Raw genomic sequence first — 9,729 nt, forward strand, 5'->3', positions numbered from 1 at the left:
CCGTCTCAAAAAAAAAAAAAAAGAGAAAACAAGCTGATCAAGCAGGCAGGGCTAAATGATCCTTGCTGAAGAGTCATTACGAAGGTGGTGCTGAGGGCCAGGCTTTTAGACACAATGATTCTGATATTTTATCCTGTGATATTTTTTAGCCTGTGAACCAGCATCTAGTTCCTGCTTTTTAAAGACCAGATGGGAAGAAAAGTGCTAGATTCTGACAGCTTCTCCTTCCCTTGGCAATTAGCAAAGAAGTGTGCAGCTGACTGCCTTTTGTATTTTTCCCTTTGTCTTGAAGATAGTAAGTAGACTTGTGTTACTTTTCTGCTTAGTCAGATTTGGTGTCTGGATCACAAAGCAGCCCCGCAGTGCACAACCAGAAGGGAAACAAGCCTCCTGGCTGCTTTTGCAACTGATGCAACCACCAGCAGGGGCTTTCTGAGTGGGAGAAAGGAATTATTTTACTGTTCCAGTCTTTTCTTGAGAAAGTCCTAAATGAACAGAAAATACATAGGAAAAATTTTATTGTACAGAGAGGAACACTGGTTTCTCAAGATGAAACAAAAAAGTCTGCATGGCCAGGTGTGGTGGCTCATGCCTATAATCCCAGCACTTTGGGATGCTGAGGCAGGTGGATCACTTGAGGTCAGGAGTTTGAGACCATTTTGTATTTTGTAAAAATACAAAAATTAGCCAGGTGTGGTGGCGGGTGCCTGTAATCTCAGTTACTCCGGAGGCTGAGGCATGAGAATGGTTTGAACCTGGAAGGTGGAGGTTAAGGTGAGTGGAGATCATACCACTGCACTCCAGCCTGGGCAACAGAGAGAGATTCTGTCTCAAAAAAAAAAAAAAGTCTGCATGTGGGTTTGGGGACTGTGCCTTGCCTGTTTTCTTCTAATGCTTTTGCATTTACTTTCTATTTTTCTTTTTTCTTTTTTTTTTGAGGCGGAGTTTCGCTCTTCTTACCCAGGCTGGAGTGCAATGGCGTGATCTCGGCTCACCGCAACCTCCGCCTCCCGGGTTCAGGCAATTCTCCTGCCTCAGCCTCCTGAGTAGCTGGGATTACAGGCACGTGCCACCATGCCCAGCTAATTTTTTGTAGTTTAGTAGAGACGGGGTTTCACCGTGTCGACCAGGATAGTCTCGATCTCTTGACCTCGTGATCCACCCACCTCGGCCTCCCAAAGTGCTGGGATTACAGGCATAAGCCACCGCGCCCGGCTCTATTTTTCTTTTTTAAGACAGAGTCGCACTTTGTTGCCCAGGCTGGAGTGCAGTGGTGCAATCTGGGCTCACTACAACCTCCGCCTCCCAGGTTCAAGCAATTCTCCTTTCTCAGCCTCCCTAGTAGCTGGGATTATTGGTGCCTGCCACCACGCCCAGCTAATTTTCTATATTTTTAGTGGAGGCGGAGTTTCACCATGTTGTCAGGCTGGTTTCGAACTCCTGGCCTCAAGTGATCCGCCCTCCTCGGCCTCTCAAAGTGCTGGGATTATAGGCGTGAGCCACAGTGCCCAGCCACATTTACTTTCTTTCTTTTTTATAAAGACAGGGTTTCACCATGTTGGTCAGGCTAGTCTTGAACTCCCGACCTCAGGTGATCCACCCACTTTGGCCTCCAAAGTGCTTGGATTACAGGCTTGAGCCACCGCGCCCGGCCCACATTTACTTTCTTAAACCACCTTTTTTCTAATTATCTGACTAAGTTATGTATTTCAGTTTTACTTTAGTGATTTAATTTGTGTTTTGGAACCTGGCTCTGGTGACCAAGTGGGTGATGAGCAGGGGAGGGCAAGGCTGGTGGCAGGGATATGTTGGGAGATGCTGCAGATTTGTCTAAGTGGAAGGTGGGGGCAGGATCCCGATGCATGAGTATGGGGTAGGGTGTGTGGAGAGGAGGGATCCACTCACCAGGACTGGCTTTAGGTGACATGGGTGGTGCTGTTCACTGAAGTGGGGCACATTGGAGCAGGAGGTTTGGAGGAAAGATGAATTCCTTAGCAACATTTTGAGTGTAAGGGTTGATGGGACACCTACGTTTGGCCAGGTTGGATAATGGAGTCTGGAGCTTAGCAGGAAGGTCAGGGCTGATGATACTGGTTTAGGTAGCATGAGCCTCGAGGTGGCACTTAGAGCTGTGAGGGAGGATGAGAATGTTTGAGAAGGTAAGAGAGCCTGGGAGAGTTAGGGAGGGTGGTGGGGAAAGGGAGAGTCAAGGAACAGTGGGAACGATGCTGGTGAAATATAGTGTCCATATTACTTTTCTTTCCTTTTTTTTTGAGATGGAGTTTCGCTCTTGTTGCCCAGGCTGGAGTGCAATAGCGCGATCTTGGCTCACCGCAACATCTGCCTCCTGGGTTCAGGCAATTCTCCTGCCTTAGCCTCCCGAGTAGCCGGGACTACAGGCACGCGCCACCATGCCCAGCTAATTTTTTGTATTTTTAGTAGAGACGAGGTTTCACCATGTTGACCAGGATGGTCTCAATCTCTTGACCTCGTGATCCACCCGCCTCGGCCTCCCAAAGTGCTGGGATTACAGGCGTGAGCCACCGCGCCCGGCCCATATTACTTTTCTTTCCTTTTTTTTTGAGATGGAGTTTTGCTCTTGTTGCCCAGGCTGGAGTGCAATGGGACAATATCGGCTCACTGTAACCTCCACCTCCTAGATTCAAGCAATTCTTCTGTCTCAGCCTCCCGAGTAGCTAGGATTACAGGCATGTGCCACCACACTCAGATAATTTTTGTACTATTAGTAGAAACAGGGTTTCACCATGTTGGCCAGGCTGGTCTTGAACTCTGGGCCTCAGGTGATCTACCCACCTCAGCCTTCCAAAGTGCTGGGATTACAGGTGTGAGCCACTGCGCCCAAGCCAGTGTCAAGCTTTCTAAGAGGGGAGAGGAGGAGGGCTGATAGCAGAGCAAGGGGTATGCTGGAGGGTCTGAAGCTCAGGAATTCTTGGGCCTAGCCTTGGGGTGAACTCAGCTTGGAGCCCCAAGGGTAGCAACACCAGGACTCACAGAAGGGTGTGTGCTTGGTGCTCTGCCAGCAGATGCCTGAGCTCTATGTGGGTTTATTGGAGACCCAAAGGAGGTGGGTCCTCAGAGGCTTGGGGCGAGATCAAAGGAGGCTGAACCTTATCTGTGTCCTACCTATGGTGCTTGTGGCTAAACCCCTGCACAATCCTTGCATGTGCTTATAGATGGCTTCCCAAATACATTGTGTGTGGCTGGTATTTCCTGTTAGAATGGGAGCTCCTTCATGAGAGGGACCACATCTCTTAACTTTCTCTGGCTCCTTCTCACAATCCTAGTCCACAAGGTGTGCTCAAAAAATGCTAGTCTGTAATATTTACGCATAAACTACTTTTGTTAAGCTTTTCGGTATGATGGGTGTTAGGTATGGTGGTGGGGCATGGGATTTTTTTGCACCTGGTGGGAGCAGGGCTGAGTGTGTGTTTTGGGTTTTTGGTGTTTTTCTTTTTTGTTTTTTTTGAGATAGGGTATCATTCTGTTGCCCAAGCTAGAATGATGTGGTATAATCATAGCTCACTGCAGCCTTGACCTCCTCGGCTCAAGAGATCCTCCCACCTCAGCTTCCTAAGTAGCTGAGACTGTAGGCACAAACCACAATGCCTGGCTAATTTTTTATTTTTGTAGAGATGGGGGTCTCACTATGTTGCCCCTGGTCTCAAACCCCTGGGCTCAAGCAGTCCTCCTGCCTTGGCCTCCCAAAATGCTGGGATTATAGTCGTGAGCCACTATGCCAGCCACAAGCATGTTGTTGACTGGAGGGATGTCGAGCTTCAAAGGCCAAGTGAATTAAATCAGTTTCAGTTCCCAGACTACCTGCCTTGGTATTACGGTGTGGGCCACAGGCAGTGAGTGGGAGGAGGCCTGGTGGTGGGTTTTCAGGCAGGCCCAAAGGACATGGTCTACCGGCTTCCTAGTTTCCTTTGAGAAATCCTGGTCAGTGCTTGCATTTATCCTGCCCTGCCGTCAGTTCTCATTTCCTTTTGCCCAGGGTCCCTATGAGCAGGTATTTGACCCTCTTTTCCAGGCCCGGAGTCACTACCATAGTCCACCATGATTTGCTTCTTTTTCACCCACAGCCCTATTCATTATTCCATCCTCTCAGCCTCACTTACTGCCTCTTCTACTCCCTGAGGACTCCTTCACCTAGGAAACCCAATTGCTACCTGTCCTGAGATTACTGCATTTCCTTTAGAGGCTCACCCCAGCCCCAAAGACCTTGGTTGAATCACAAGTGTTCTCTGTCCCAAGGCAGCATCTCATTCCTGAGTTAGGTTCCTTGGAATCTGTGTTCTGTCAGCCATGAGCCCCTGATGGGTCTGGGGACCTGAGATGCTGCAAGTGGCGAGGGGCAGAATGGAGGTGGGGCTGTGGCTGGCAAGCTCTGCCTAGCAAATGCCCATGCCTCTTGTAACCTCCAGAATCCCAGGGTCCTAGTCACCATAGTGTGTGCTGTCCACTCTGATTTTGAAGCTGCTTGGGTGATCTTGTTCCATTTGCCTCATTTTTTACTTCTCTATTCTAGGTCTTCTGTTCTATTTTACTTTTTAATAATTTTAGACTTACAAAAAAGTTACAAATACAGTACAAAGATTTCCCATACGTTCTTCATCTACCTTCCCCAAATGTTAAGATCTTACTACCATAGCACAATTGTCAACACCAAGAAATTAACATTGGCACAACACTGTTAATTAAATTACAGAGGCTGGGAATGGTGGCTCATGCCTGTCATCCCAACACTTTGGAAGGCCTAGGTGGGTGGATCCTTGAGCCCAAGAGTTCAAGACAATCCTGGGCAACATAGAGAGACTCCATCTCTACCAAAAAAGTGAAAAAAAAGTCTGCTCTGGGCTTTTTTGAATTTCACCCTTTTTTCTCCTACTCATGTGCTTTTTCTGTTCCAGGACCCCACGTTGCGTTTAGCAGTCATGTCCCCTTAGTCTCCCATCCGTAACAGTTCTCAGTCTTTCAGGTGTTTTATCCAGCTCCCCCCGCCCCACTTAAGAATGGGTGTGATATAGGGAAATGGATCCGCCCTCTTTGGAAATGATGCAGCAGCTTGGTTTTGGAGACAGGACAAGAGACAGGGTTGGCCTTGGGCAGGGTGAGTTTTCCTTAGGGCAGCATGCACTACAAAACTTCTGCCATATTCCCTTTTGCCTGGGGTAAAGGATGCTGCTGCTGTTGTGTCTGTGTGTGTGACCACAGCCCACTTTCCCACCATGAGCCGGGGAGCACAGGGTGTCCTCCCCCAGGACTCCCAGTCATCACAGTTCTATTAAACTTTGGGCCTGCCTCCCTAAAAGCTCCCTGGCATGGGGTGGGTGGCCCTGCTATGCTGAGTAAGACCACCTGCCTGTGGGAGGACAGTGTAGAAGATACATGCCTCATGGGACCCAGGTGTGGGCATTGCTGGTTTGGTGGATATAGCTCCCTCTGACTCTACAGAGGGGTCTGTGCCCAGTTGACATCATGGCTGAGCTCTTCTAGGACTGGAAATTAGGAAGAGACTGAGACAGTGTCACGATTAATGACTGTGGACTGGGCCCTCTTTCCGTCCTGCAGGACAGCAGTGGACCCAAGGTAGAGCTGACCCAAAACTCAGGGGTGTACATCTCGCAACTGCAGTCTGCTGAACAGCCGTTGCCTGCCCCCACTGGAGGGGTCAGTGCTGGTCTAAGTTCCTCTAGGAGAGGTCAGTGTGTCGGGCCTGGTGGAGGAGAGGAACTGAGAACCCTGTTCACCCCTCACAGCCAGAGGAAGGAGCAGAAGCAACAGGCACATAAGCCTTTGGACACTGAGGCCAGTGGTCTAACCCAGGGGCTGTCCCACTTGCTTTGGGCAGTTGCCTCCTTCCACTTTGATAATCTTTTGGGCAGCAGGTTAAACCATTTTGGTGTCCAGGGACAGTGGCTCATGCCTGTAATCCCAGCACTTTGGGAAGCTGAGGCGGGTAGATCACCTGAGGTCAGGAGTTTGAGACCAGGCTGGCCAACATAGTGAAAGCTCGTCTTTACTAAAAATACAAAAAATGAGCTGGGTCTGTTGGTGGGCACCTGTAATCCCAGCACCTGTAATCCCAGGAGGCTGAGGCATGAGAATCACTTGAACCTGGGAGGCAGAGGTTGCTGTGAGCCAAGATTGCACCACTGCACTCCAGCCTGGGTGACAGAGCAAGAGCCTGTCTCAAAACAAACAAAAAAAACGTTTGGCTATTGTGATCCTGTAACTTAGGGAAGGGAAGACTGAGAGGTAGGGGGCTGTCAGGGGGTAGAGAGGATGTTACTGGCCAGGGAAGAGGGGATGGATGATGCAGAAGTCACAAACTGGTAGCTCAAGGGCTGAAACTGATCCTGCCTTTTTTTTTTTTTTTTTTTTTTTGAGACAGAATCTTATTCTGTTGCCCAGACTGGAGTGCAATGACGCAATCTTGGCTCACTGCCACCTCCACCTCCTGGCTTCAAGTGATTCTCCTGCCTCAGAGGAAGAGGGGAGTTGAATAGCAGTGGGGCTTCAGGTGAACCCCAGGAAGAGAGAATAGCAGTGGGGATTGAAGCGAACCCCAGGCTAACTAGGAGGGCTCCTAAATGCAGATGGAGGGAGGAAGGCAAGGGGTCCTAGACCACTGCTCTAGTGATGAAGGAGCCAAGCACAGACCAGGTCTTAAGAGGTAGAGAAGATGCCTTCATTTTTATTCAGAATTGAAATAATCAACAGTTTAACTTCTTTGGTCCAATTTCTGGGTATGGCAGGTGCAACCTTAAAAGGGTCTCAGGTTTGGACAGTGGAAGACTCAAATGGAGATCCTGTTCTCTGCAGTCAGACCAGGACAGCTTGCATCTATCCGCTTAGGGCTCCTACCCAGCCACCCTGGGCTTGGGGCTAGGTCTGAACCCTTCTCTTCCTCCATTCTGTCTTCCTCAAAATACATCATGTGTGGTTGGGCTATAACCAGCACTGTCATCAAACAAGCATGGAGCCTCACAAGGGCACTGGAAAGACAATTTTGTTTTTTTGAGACAGAGTCTTGCTCTGTCGCCCAGGCTGGAGTACAATGGCACAATCTCAGCTCACTACAACCTCCACCTCCTGGGTTCAAGTGATTCTCTAGCTTCAGCCTCCCAAGTAGCTGGGACTATAGGTGCACACCACCATGCCCAACTAATTTTTGTATTTTTAGTACAGATGGGTTTTCACCTTGTTGGCCAAGATGGTCTCAATCTCTTGACCTCATGATCTACCTGCTTCAGCCTCCCAAAGTGCTGGGATTACAGGTGTGAGTCACCATGCCTGCCGGACTTTTTTTTTTTTTTTTTTTTGAGACGGGGTCTGGCTCTGTCACTGAAGCTGGAGTGCAGTGGTGCATTCTTCGCCCATTGCAACCTCTGCCTCCCAGGTTCAAGCGATTCTTGTGCCTCAGTCTCCCAAGTAGCTGGGATTACAAGCATGTATCACCACAACTGGCTAATTTTTGTGTGTATATATATATTGTTTTTATTGATAGGGAGTCTCACTCTGTTGCCCAGGCTGGAGTGCAGTGGAACAGTCTCAGCTCACTTGTAACCTTTGCCTTCCCGCTCAAGCAATTCTCCTGCCTCAGCCTCCTGAGTAGTTGGGATTACAGGCGCCCACCACCATACCCAGCTAATTTTTGTGTTTTTATTAGAGACCGGGTTTCACCATGTTGTCCACGCTGGTCTCAAACTGCTGACCTCGGGTGATCCGCCTGCCTCAGCCTCCCAAAGTGCTGGGATTATAGGTGTGAGCCACCATGCCCGGCCAATTTTTTTTTGTTGTTTGGTTTGTTTTTAAAAGAAACCAGGAGGAACCCGGGGCTGCAAGTGTCTTTGAAGTGTCAATGATCCCTCAATTCACATTAATTCTCGCAGCTAGCTGTGTTCTTCATCAATGTATGAGCTGAGTGATCCACCACTAAGACAATTTTTGTGTTTTTAGTAGAGACGGGGTTTCATCATGTTGCCCAGGTCTCGAACTCCTGACCTCAGGTGATCCGCCTGCCTCGGCCTCCCAAAGTGTTGGGATTACAGGTGCGAGCCCCCACGCCTGGCTAATTATTATATTTTTTAGTAGAGATGGGGTTTTTCTACATTGGCCAGGCTGGTTTCAAACTCCTGCCCTCAAGTGATCCCCCTGCCTTGGCCTCCCAAAGTGCTGAGATTACAGGCATGAGCCACCACACCCGGCCAAAAAGATGATTTTAAAAATGGACTGGGTGGTTTGAAGGAAGGGCAAGGAAGCCCCATTTACAGGTCTGGTAAAACAAACAAAAAAAAAAACAAAAAAAAAGTACATATAATGCCTCAATTTGCCTTCAGGAGGGAAATCTTGCCCCATCCCCTTTTCTTCCAGGCATGAAATCCTAGTTTCTGGGATAATGAGCCCAGTGTCGAGTGTCAGCTGGACAGAGAGGAGGGGCACGAGGAGTGGCCTTTGGTACAAATGACGGTGGGGATGGAAGAGGGCAGAGGAGGAACCACACATGTGGGGCCCCCACCCTTGATCTGCACCCAGATTTTCAAGGGCCCATCAGGATCAGGTGTCTGTGGGAGCCTCTTGCCTAGGGTGAGCTTAGACTGCATTACTCCTTCAACAGCTCCCCTGCAACTCTCAAACAAAGGATAGGTTAAAGCCAGAGGAGGGCCAATTGGCCCGTAAGTCTTTCTGTGCTTTCTTGGTGCCATCGCTCGGCTAGGCAGAATACATTCTCTTGCTCCCTAACTCAGCCATCCCATGGGAGACAGAGATGATCAGATGTAATTTTTGAACCCCCATCTCACTGAAGAAGGGAAATCCTACAAGGGAAATGCTCGTCCTGCCCAGCTGGCAGCTGGCACCTTCATTTCCAAACGATGCTGCGGAGTCAGGTCAGTTTCTGTACTGGAAGCATAAAGCACGTGGCTTGGAATCAGCTCCCAGGAAAGGATCCTTCTTTGTGCCTGAGAGCAAAGCCAAGGGAAACGTGGGAGAAAGAGGTCACTTAGTTAATATTCCCCTTCTCTCCACCAATCCCCTTATTCAGAACACAGCAAGGCAGTTTTCTAGTCATGTAGTCCAAGCATGATGCAGTCCAAGAGATGCAGAGCCGAGGGGCTGAGGAAGAGGCTTCTGTGCCAAGCTGGATTCAGCTGGTGGTCTAGTATTGTCCACAGGGCTTCAGTAGTGGTAAGAAAGGCCCCCTGCTTGTTAACGAAGAAGTAAAGGGCAGAGAACCTGGATCCATTTGAGACCCGTGGGCTTTTTACTTTTTCAGCCGTTTGCGGGTTGACTGGCTCTAAGGAAAAGCCGTTTGCTGGCAGACACAGGTGGCTCGTGACAAAGGGGAGTGGATAGCTCAAAACGAGCCTCACCACTCCTGAACAGACAGCGATCCCGGCTGTGTCCTTTTGAGGGTGAGTAAAAGCACATGTTGTCCTCTACCTGCTTGAAGCAGACTTGCCTGTCTCTTCAGGGTGGATGCTCTTCAGGGCCCTGTGGGGCTTAAACACATGTACTCAGCTAGCTCCAATCTTTTTTTTTTTTTGAAACGGAGTTTCACTCATGTTACCCAGGCTGGAGTGCAATGGTGTGATCTCGGCTCACCGCAACCTCCACCTCCTGGGTTCAGGCAATTCTCCTGCCTCAGCCTCCCGTGTAACTGGGACTACAGGAACGCGCCACCATGCCCAGCTGATTTTTTTTTTT

The 9,729-nt window shown here is 49.3% G+C and overlaps 1 protein-coding gene across 1 annotated transcript in view; it reads right to left on the reverse strand.

Annotated features, from left to right (window-relative positions):
* Nucleotides 1–8,908: 8,908 nt before the first annotated feature.
* SP2 (Sp2 transcription factor) overlaps nucleotides 8,909–9,729 on the reverse strand; it is a 32,450-nt gene continuing 31,629 nt past the window's right edge. The window contains exon 8 of the transcript XR_005195246.1: nucleotides 8,909–9,524. The gene's annotated coding sequence lies outside the window, so the exon portion shown is untranslated. The remainder of the gene's footprint in view (nucleotides 9,525–9,729) is intronic.

The sequence above is a fragment of the Cebus imitator genome, unplaced genomic scaffold (assembly GCF_001604975.1).
Source record: "Cebus imitator isolate Cc_AM_T3 unplaced genomic scaffold, Cebus_imitator-1.0 Scaffold228, whole genome shotgun sequence".
Taxonomy (NCBI): Eukaryota; Metazoa; Chordata; class Mammalia; order Primates; family Cebidae; genus Cebus; species Cebus imitator.